Source organism: Myotis brandtii, unplaced genomic scaffold (genome assembly GCF_000412655.1).
Source record: "Myotis brandtii unplaced genomic scaffold, ASM41265v1 scaffold592, whole genome shotgun sequence".
In the NCBI taxonomy this organism is placed as follows: Eukaryota; Metazoa; Chordata; class Mammalia; order Chiroptera; family Vespertilionidae; genus Myotis; species Myotis brandtii.
In genome coordinates, this window is record NW_005370232.1 from 236,939 (window position 1) to 248,102 (window position 11,164).

Below are 11,164 nucleotides of genomic sequence, written 5' to 3' on the forward strand. Positions count from 1 at the left end.
TTCTAAGGTCCATTTTCCTCATCTGCAAAATGAGAATAAAAACAGCACCCACAAAGCATTGCTATAAGAATTAAATCAGATATTGCAAAGTGCATTTATCACAGTGTGTGGTACTAACAAGAATGCAACAAATGTTTTCCATTATTATTGTTATTATTATTGTAATTACCATTACTGAAATTGCTTACATTGATGGAACTTATTTACTTTACTATCTAGATCTATCTATTTTCTTACCTCTCAGGGCACCTTGTGTGCATGGCACTGCATAACTTATCATAAATCAATACATCCAGCAAGTAGTTATTGACCATCAATTCTGTGACAAACATGTACTAGGGATACTACAGGGTTGGTAAGTAGGGCTGGTTTCTGCCTTCACAGAGCTCAAAGTTTGGAAGAAGAATTATTCTAGAAATGTGATGCTATTGGGAACATTTTTGGCATCAGAAACATTTCAGAAGAATCCTTCCAAGACTCACATTGGGTCAAATAACTCACAAAATGGGTAAGAAGACCTTACTTTTAGGAAAACTTGAAGGGGAAAAAATGAACCTGAAACACGTGAGCCTGAAACAGATTGGAACATTTATCTGATCTTTTGAATTAATTTAACTCTGATGCCCACAAGCCTTGGTATTCCACACTTGGTTTTTCTGATGGTTCCGCTCCTCTTCACCTTCACTGTTGCTATTCTACTTTTTTCTCATCATCTCCAGCATGAGTCTATTCCTATAGACTCCCGAGTGAGCTTCTGATATCTGGGCTCAGTCTGCTCTATCATTCCTCCCACCTCCCCTGACAGAGTATTTCATGGAGTTTCTAGTCATCTCCATCCCCTGTTTAAAACTCTGCAACACTTTCCATTGCCCACATGGCTTTCCATAGCAAACAAAAACTGGTCATGTATACAGAGTTTGCACAAAATCAGCTGAATAAATGCTGTCCCCAACTGTAGGTAGGCAGTTTGATCTTAATAAAGAAGTCAGAAGATTGGATGATTTGCTTCTTGTCAGCTATGTGACCTTAGCCACGTTGCTTAACCTCTTCTTGCCTCAGTTTCCCAGTTGCAGTGAATTACTCTTATTATGTCAGGTCTTGCCTTTTCTCTGCCTCTCACCTCTGTTTTTCCACATGCTGGTCCCTCTGCCCAAAATACCCTGTCTCCTCTGTTGGGCTCCTCTAGTGTTATCATGGTTCCTCAGACCTTGATTTTAGAAATCGTAATGGTTTGTCATAGTTTTTTCTTTTTGTATCCATCTCTCCACTAGACTGCAAGCTCCTTGTGAGCAAGTTTAATACTTTATATTTTGGTATAATATTGCATAACTCAAAGTACATGCTCAATGGAGAAGTATATACTTTTTCACATGCATTATTTTATCTGACATTTATAGAAACTGTACCTTTAGCGACTATGTGAGATTGGGAGAGTTGGTTTGAGACTTTTGTCCCATTGTCAATTATAAAACCAAATAAAAAAAATATTCGGAAGCTACAGTACAAGGTCATGTAAATAGAAATAGTACAAGTTGTTACTTACATTCTTGCATTGTCTTCAGATTCTCTCTTCTTTCTACTAGTCCATGTGACTTTTGGGTATAGTGATATGAAACAAGAAAAACGGATTAAATAATAAAAGTAATTAATACAGCAAGAAAGCAGAAGGGATTTTCAGATGCAACCCAATAAATAAATCTAGATCATGTCTCTCCATTTGTTAGTCACCACTCAAAAAACGTATTCCCAAGGGGTAATTTTCTACATTGTTTTCCATCCTCAAACCAAGCAAAAAATATTTCATAATTTATGATTCACTTACAAGTTAAAACATTTATTCTTTTGCTATTTATAATCCTCAACTTTAAATTTCCAAAATGTCCTCAAGTATTAAATCCAGGTAGGACATTGCCTATAGAACTCATGCTTGGTGATCCCTGGGTGACCCAAAGAGGAAAACAATATTGCTTTAAACTACATCAGCTCTCCACAGTGTCACTGGGCATGGGTAGCGGCAAATTCATGAGCGGCATTGTGGGAGGCAATGAATGGCTGGCCAGATGGTGCCTGTCAGAAGGTGTTGACTCTTTAGACAACTGGGACTGTTTCCTGGGAGTAAATGAGAGGTGTAGCAGAAACGGATTGCATCTCAATCACACAGAAGCAGACAGATTCACTGTAATGAAAGTAACCACATAGCCAGGCGTATTTTTTTTTCTCTTCTGATTTTGTTTGTTTGTTTTACATAGTAGACATGGAGGAGGGGCTAAATGAAAATATAATATTCATGGGGGGCAAAAGTTTTCATTTCAAAATGCCATTAGGAGAAGCTGTATGTTTACTTCATTTTACATAAGATACAGTATGTATGCCCTCTGCTAGTAAAACGCAGAGCCATTAACATTTTGCACCGGCAGGGCAGTTTCCTAGTGAGCAAGGTTGGCTGCTCAGGGTATGATTCTCCCTCACCTCCCTCCCCCTTTACCAGTGTTTAATCTCTTTGGGGCTCTCTCCTTTTGGTTACCATAGCCACCCCAGGCTGACCCCCAGGAATGCATGCTCTCCCTTTAATATTCTGGGTCATTCCTGGCTAAAAACTCTTTTCTTAGTGTCTCTTAGCTTAGCTGATACTGACTGGAATACTTAAGTCTTTATTCTGGATTAAAGTACAATGCTGGCAGGGGCACAGCAAATGGAGAAAACAAGCAAGGGAAGGAGAAAGGGGCACTGACACTCTATGACTCTGTCTAGGAGCTTTCCATGTCTAGGAGCTATTTCACTGTATCCTCACATCAATCATATAAAGATTTTATCATTCATGCTTTATAAGAGGTGCAACGAGACTCAGAGGATTTAGTAACTTGCCCAAGATCAACTGTTGGTAAATGACCCAGCTGGAATTCAAACCCAGGTGTGCTTGGCCCTACAAAGTACAGCTGACTCACATCGAGGGCCGGCTCATCCAGAGCACCAAAGGACCCCTCAACTCTACGTCGCCTGGGTTTCCTAACTCCCCACGGCCAATCTAGCTCTGTGGGTACAGTGCCGCTGCCTTCCAAAGGGAACCACCCTTCCACTGTCCAGCTCACTTCACGGGTCAGGCCAAGAGAGACATCCCGCAGCCCACCTGGACTTAACTCTCTGGCTTCTGGCTGTCCAGCCTGAGACACTCCTTTCAAGACGTCTGGTTCTCACTCAAATCCAGTAGGATTCTGACCTTTATGAACAGGACATAATGCAGTAGTGCCTTATCACCATATGACCTTCCACGTGCCTTCCACACAGGAGTTACACACAAATACAGTCATAGAGAGTGTCTCCCCCACAGACAATAGCATATCATTTTCATAGAGAGGAGGGGGAATGCGGTAGAAACCATTGTGAGCACACAGGTTACAGAAAGAGCAGGCTGGGGTCTGGTCATGAAAATCAGCCCCTTTCCTCTTTACCTAGTAAGGTCCTGCTCATTTCCAAAGGAACGGCACAGACTCCTCCTCATGAAGCTTTTTCTGATGTCTTCGTGTAGTCCAAATTTACCCATTTTCTAATCTCACAATGTTTTCTTTATACTTTCATTATTGACCTAAAATTATGCTGCCTGTGGTATAATTAGTTCTTTATGGTTTTCCACCACTAGTCAAGTGAAAGCTCTGTGTGAGCAAGGAGTGGGCCTTTTCTCAGGCAGTTCTTAGAGAAGGTCATTAGAAGCAGTAACAGTGTAATAATACTAACAGTAATGGCCACCAGTGACTGCACCACCCATACCACCCTTAATATAAGAAATACTAGAGGCCTGGTGCACGAATTCATGCACGGGTGGGGTCCCTTGGCCTGGCCAGCGATTGGGGCCGATCGGGAGGTTGGCGGGCCAGGAGGAGGGAGCAAGGGAGGTTGGTTGTGGGAGTGCACTGACCACCAGGGGGCAGCTCCTGTGTTGAATGTCTGCCCCCTGGTGGTTAGTACACATCATAGCGACTGGTCTTTCAGTCGACCAGTCATTAGGTCATTTGGTCGCTTAGGCTTTTATATATATAGATTAGCCCTATGTTATAGATGTAAAAGTTAAACAACATACCCAACATCACGTAACCCGTATCTGGCTTCATTCTTACATTTGACTAATTCCCAGAGGATATGTTGCTGTTGGGTTTTTTTTGCAATAACTACTAAATGTTTTCTGAAAGCGTAAGAATAGTAAAACACAGGTTTCCCAATTTTGCTTTATAAACAGCTCAGAGTAAATCAAACAGGCAGAATAGGTTTGTTGCTGTTTTTACCATCTAATATGGCCAGCCTAAGTAATTCCAATTTCACAGGCTTGTATTCCCAAGATGCATCAGTAGCTCAAACATAAAAATGTATGTATATGGAGAATACAAAAATAAATATAAGAATAAGTGGAGATCCTAAAAGGCACAAACTTTCAGATACAAAATAAATAAATCCTGGGGTGGTAATGTACAGCATGGTGACTATAGTTAACAATATTGTATTGTATATTTGAAAGTTGTTAAGAGAATAGATCTTAAAAGTTCTCATCACAGACATAAAAATTTTTTTAACTATGTGTGGTGATGGATGTTAACTACATGTATTGTGGTAATGATTTTACAATATATACATATAACAAATAATTATGCTGTACACCTGAAACTAATACAATGTTATATGTCAGTTACATCTTAATCAGAAAGCATAAATAATGATTTTACAATATATACATATAACAAATAATTAAGCTGTACACCTGAAACTAATATGTTATATGTCAGTTACATCTTAATCAGAAAGCATAAATATGCACAATAAATACTTCTGCCACAATTTAGATGGTCCCTGTTACACTGAAGGTACTCTTTTACTTCACAGCAAGTTAGCTGACTTGCTACTTACTACTCCATAAGTCTCTCTGTCAACTTCTATAGACACTCTGTAGATATCAAATCCTATGGAAAGGGGTAAACAAGTCAGAGAATGTTCTGCTCTCTATATTAGTATGTAATAAGCAATGTAAATTCAGTATTGTCATTTTTAATAGAATGAGAAGTCTTTGGGGGGAAAAGAATTCTTCATGCCTTGACTAATCAAGCTTTATGGCATTGTGAACAATAGCTGCTGCCAGAGGTGAGGGCTGTGAATATTAAATGACTTCCATGCTAGAATATGTAGACTTATCCCAGCTGTTGGATATAAAGACGGCTCCTGCTCCACTGAGTCAGAGACAAGTCTTATACCCGGTGATAATGATAATCAGACATGAGCAAACAAACAATAAGGAATATAAAACTACCATCTTTGATGATGAGGAAATCAGAAGAAAGAAAAATAAAGATAAGAAAGTCACACTAGCACACACATAGAGGCACACACTTGGGAGAAGAAGAAAAGAGTTATCATGTTCAATCTATTGTATAGGGCAACTGGTGTCTTATATAATCAATAAAATGACAGGCTAACAATAGTATTAATCACAATCAATATAGGGCTAAAAAATTTTTCCCTCATTTGATTAATTAACTAGTCAAATTAGTTTGTTCTAACAAATGATTTTGGGTTATTAATTATTAACTGTGTTAGGTTCTTGTGGGGGAAAACAAGGAAATCCTAAAAGGTAGTTTTTTCCCTCGAACTTCCCAGAGTCTCCTTCATTGCACACCTACTAGTATTAAATGCTTACCCTGTGCCAGGCACTGTTCCTATATCTCTGTCCCACAGACCAAGAAATCCTTGAGTGTAGGAGCGCACTGACATGTAAGAAAACCATTATGAGGCAGCAGGTCAGCACTGATCAGGAGAATGGCCCTTGGGAAGCTTCCCGGAAAAGATATTGATAGAAATTATCTTGATTAGTGAGTAAACACCATGTATTTGAGACAACATGGGCATGAGGCCATATGCCACAGTTAGAAAACAATAAGAGAATCCGAGTTGTGGAACAGCCGTGTCTTTAAGACGATGGAAGTTCAGGTATCTGGGAAGGTGGCAGGGGCTGGGCATAAAGGGTCTCCGTGCTGTGATCTGGAACTTGGACTTTACCCCATTGGTGATGGAGGGATACTAAGGAACAAAACACATGCACAGAAAAATATAACCAAAAGCATAAGGGAGTAAATATGAAGAACTAATATTAAGAGCTAAAGGTTCAGAGGGCCTGTCTTGAAGGCTGAATAAGCAGAAATGAGAAGACCACCTGCTGCAGACACCACAACCATTCCTAACTCCTTTCTCTTGCTTACATCCTACTATGAAGACAAAAATCAGGATATTGGCTTTCTAGCCTCCTTTAGAGCAGAGGTTTGGCCATGTGATCCTGATCAGTTCAATGAGCTTAAGTGAATGTCTGCTGGGGCTTCTCACAGACACAAACACAAAGGAGTTGCACCAGCTACTTAACAAAGGAAAGGCTTAAGCAAGCTTTCTCTCACCCCCCACCACGCCCCATTTTCTGCCTTTGAAAAGGCCCTGTATCTTGTGAATTTTGACACTGCAATGGCCAATTTAGGATCATGAGAGAAGGCTCAGGGCCTTCTGTTTCCTAAATTGAGACCAACCCATCAAATACATCATTCCGGCTTGAATGTATTTATTCTAGTGAACAGACCATCCCTAACCATCCAATCACTACCATTTATTTTCTAAGGTACATATACAAAACTTCATTTTGATACATCATCAGGTTCAACAGGGTAAGAAAAAACAAAAAGCTCAAGGACAGATACATGAGGACTAGAGTGAAGTCCTGTATGGGGTTCATGTTCAGACGGCCATGCCATATAATTTAATGAAATTGGCACTGGTACTTGCTTTGTTTTTTATAATTAGACTAGAGGCCCAGTGCATGAAATTTGTGCGTGGGGGGAGGGGTGTGCCCCTCAGCCCAGCCTGCACCCTCTCCAATCTGGGATCCCTCTCACAATCCAGGAATGCTGGCTCCCAACCACTCGCCTTCCTGCCTGCCTGATCAGCCCCTAACACTCCCCTGCCAGCCTGATCGATGCCTAAATGCTCCCCTGCCAGCCTGATTGCCCCAACTGCCCTCCCCTGCAGGCCTGGTCTCCCCTAACTGCCCTCCCCTGCAGGCCTGATCACCCACAACTGCCCTCCCCTGCAGGCCATCTTGTGGCGGCTATCTTTGACCACATGGGGGGGCCATCTTGTGTGTTGGTGTGGTGGTCAATTTGCATATTACCTCCTTATTATATAGGATGAGCAGATTAGATTAACTACAATATAAGGATGCTGACTGGAAGTTGGGACCTAGAACCAAATTCATTCCCTGGGGTTGAGGACATGTTTTGAGCACAGATGCCCATGGATAAGGACCCAGGAGACATCCGGACCTCCTGTGTTCTTCTTCTGTATGTTTTATACCTCCCTTTTCATATATGTGCATTTTGGGTTATAGAGATAATAGGGCCCATCTCTTTACTAGTCAGTGATAACAGGGATTATTAGCAAGGTGAGACTTGGGCACCAGGAGCTAACCAGAAATCCATAACTGGGTTCCAGGGCAGAGTACCAACAGCAAGTGTAACTTTTAGGTTTGTTAAATCTAATGTAACCGAACCTTGACTTTCTAAAGTCAGGGCTGGTTCTAAACACAGGGAGGCTGTTTGCCTCCTCCTGGGGGACGGCTGGTGAAGCTGTGGGGGAAGGTGACTGCTCATCGGACGGTGAGACAGGATCTGATCGGCCTGTTTCCATTTGGTAAAATAATGGCCTTAAAGCTCTAATTTCACTCACTCCTGACTGTTTTTCCTGCAATTCTAAAACTCAATGAAGAGACGTGCCAAAAAGTAGAGCTACATAAAGCGGGGATTTTTCTGTACTAACTTTTTAGTGAGGGACCCTTAGAAATAAGCTTCCCCCAGCCTTCCTCCCCAAATATGTATCAGACTCCTGGGGGAGATATTGAGTAAGACAGAGATTAATTAAAAACAAAAACTATTACCTAACTAGCTCCAGATCAGTTCAATTTATACACTATTTAAAAATATCTGTAAGCATTATATTACTCATGATATAGCAAAGTCATACTAAACTAATATCCTCCCGAATTTGTAAAGCCATTTTGTAATACCTCCTTGTATTGCTTGTATTGTTACATGCTCTGTTGTTGTTGTTGTTGTTTGTATGATTGCTGATTGTTACATAGTTCTCTACTGGGGTTTTGAGTCCCTTAATGTCTCTCTTAGAGATTCCTAGTCTCACAGCTTCTGAAATGACAACAGAGCTAAAACAGAAGGAAATACAGTATCAAACCCCTGCTGGCGTTATTCTATGTAGCTTGCTCAGAATGGAAACACTGTGTTTATCCATTTGCATATCAACTCCAACCTGTGCGGGAATATCAATTGATTTCCATAGCTGCTCTCCTCTTTGTTTTTCTGAAAGTAAGCCTGCCAATGGTGCATGCTGATGAGCTAGTATCCTCTCTCCCATGCACACAGAGGAATTGTACTAATCATTGAACTTCAATCTGTCTGGGAAACGGGTATTTTTTTGATTAGATGATTTGAGAGCAGGTGTAAAGTTTTCTATTAATAAAACAAATGACAAATCAATACAAGATTTCATTTAGTACTAATGTATTTTTAATAAGTTTATTTTGACAAGTATATAGTTAGGTTATCATCACTGATTCTGATTGCATTGATCACCAAATGAGATGTTGGAATGTGGAATACATTATTAGCTCACTATCCTATTTCAAGGGCTTGAATTTTGATAATCAGAATATAATAATTTAAGTGCCTTGTAGCTGCCAATGTCTGATCCACAAAAAGAATATGTACCTGAAAATACGTCCTAAACAAATTACAGGATAAAATCTCAATAAACTAGTAGCTTCTATCTGCTGGAAAAGAATCCAACAAAAGAAGCACTAAGGGATTAAAAAGTACAAATTGGTTGTTATGGAATAGTCATGGAGATGTAAAGTACAGCATAGGGAATATAGTCAATATGCATGGTGTCAGATGGGTATGAGATTTAGTGGGATGATCACTTAGTAAGCTATATGATGTCCAATCACTGGGGTGTACACCTGAAACTAATATAATATTATATGTCAATTGTAATTGAAAACTAAAAAACAATTTAAAACTAGAAGCACTAACATATGTAATTTCCAAATTTTTATGAGAATCACTCCTTTCATAATATTGGCTTTAAGTATACAGAAAGGAATGAAAATCACACACATGGATGCCTTTCTAGGGAACGGGCTGCTAGCAAACTTGTCCTGATAGGCAATTTGTTCCACTCCACTATGTCTACCTATTCCGTTCATGTTTTTCATGGTACTGAGAAACTTTTCAAAAATGTTTCCTCACCTTGCAAGTGATGGTCTGACCTCAGAGTAACTCAGATTCCACAAAATGCAAGTCATTTGAGCAAAACAACCATTACTGAGAATGTTACCTGGTCAAGTAATTCAACAGCTTAATGTCAGCAGTGCTCAGGAATGACACCTTTCTCAACGCAAATGAATTTTTCGAATGCTACATTCAGTTTGACACACGGATAGTTCCTGTGACAGGCTTATTAGTGTATTTTTAATATGAGTTAAAGATACAAAACCACAGAAGTCATTTTCTTAAAAGTAATTGCAGAACAAGACATTATCTGTTATCAAAGCATATGAAATGTGTTGAAAAAGCTCACAAAGAAAACTGATGCTATGGGAAATTTTAAGTACATTTCAGATTGACAACCGAAAATATAAGAAAAATGCCCGGTACATGTTTTTGGAGAATGTTCATGCAAGATAACAGACTTTGAATATAAACAAGTACTTAGAAAACATTTTTAATTACTTAAAAGGATAGCTGTTCTTTTTTAAATGTGTGAATTTGTGAAGTAACTACCGGTAATTACCTGAGGGGGTATAGTTATTGAGCTGGCCTACAAAACTATGCATCCCTCCAAAGACACTTTACTTGTATTGACAAAAATACAAAATGGAAAAGGTAATATACTGTATGGAATCTAATTCAATCACAGAACAGTATGCATTATATAACATATTTTAGTGCTTCTTTTGGTGGATTTTTTCCAGCAGATAGACACTTCAGCAAAGAGATCATACATATCTAACATTTGGTGAATTCTTTTTTTAATTTATTGATTAAGGTATTACATATGTGTCCTTATCCCCCCATTACCTCCCCGATCACCCCCCACTCATGCCCTCACCCCCCTATTGTCTGTGTCCATTGGTTAGGCCTATATGGGTGCATACAAGTCCTTTGGTTGATCTCTCCCCCTTACCTCCACCCTCCCTCTGAGGTTTGATGGTCTGATCGATGCTTCTCTGTCTCTGGATCTGTTTTTGTTCATCAGTTTATGTTGTTCATTATATTCCATAAATGAGTGAGATCATGTGATATTTATCTTTCTCTGACTGGCTTATTTCACTTAGCATAATGCTCTCCAGTTCCATCCATGCTGTTGCAAATGGTAAGAACTCCTTCTTTTTTACTGCAGCATAGTATTCCATTGTGTAGATGTACCACTGTTTTTTAATCCATTCATCTGCTGATGGGCACTTAGGCTGTTTCCAAATCTTAGCTATGGTGAATTTTGCTGATATGAACATAGTGGTGCATATATCCTTTCTGATAGGTGTTTCTAGTTTCTTGGGATATATTCCTTGAAGTGGGATCACTGGGTCAAATGGGAGTTCCATTTTTAGTTTTTTGAGGAAACTCCATACTGTTCTCCACAGTGACTGCACTAGTCTGCATTCCCACCAGCAGTGCCCGAGGGTTCCTTTTTCTCCACATGAATTCTTGGTATTTACCAATAACTATTCTAAGGAGTAATGTTTTATATTAGTTCATGGAATACTTACATTTGGAAATGATATTTTTCATCTGACTTTATCAGAATTTATTAAATTGTATTATTGACTTCCTTGACCACCCCTCTCTAAATCTATATCAAAAATATTTACGTGACAATGTAAACACTTTTTAAACGTGTCTTTCATGGAACAAATTAACTTTCAAGGTTATCATTAATACCAGGGTAAATGTTGTTATCAAATATTCCTTGGTACTATTCAAATCCTACTTGTCATCTTTTTTTCTGAATGATCATTGCTCTACATTACACAGCACATTTTGTCAAATTATTTCAAATATCTATAATTTGCATTATT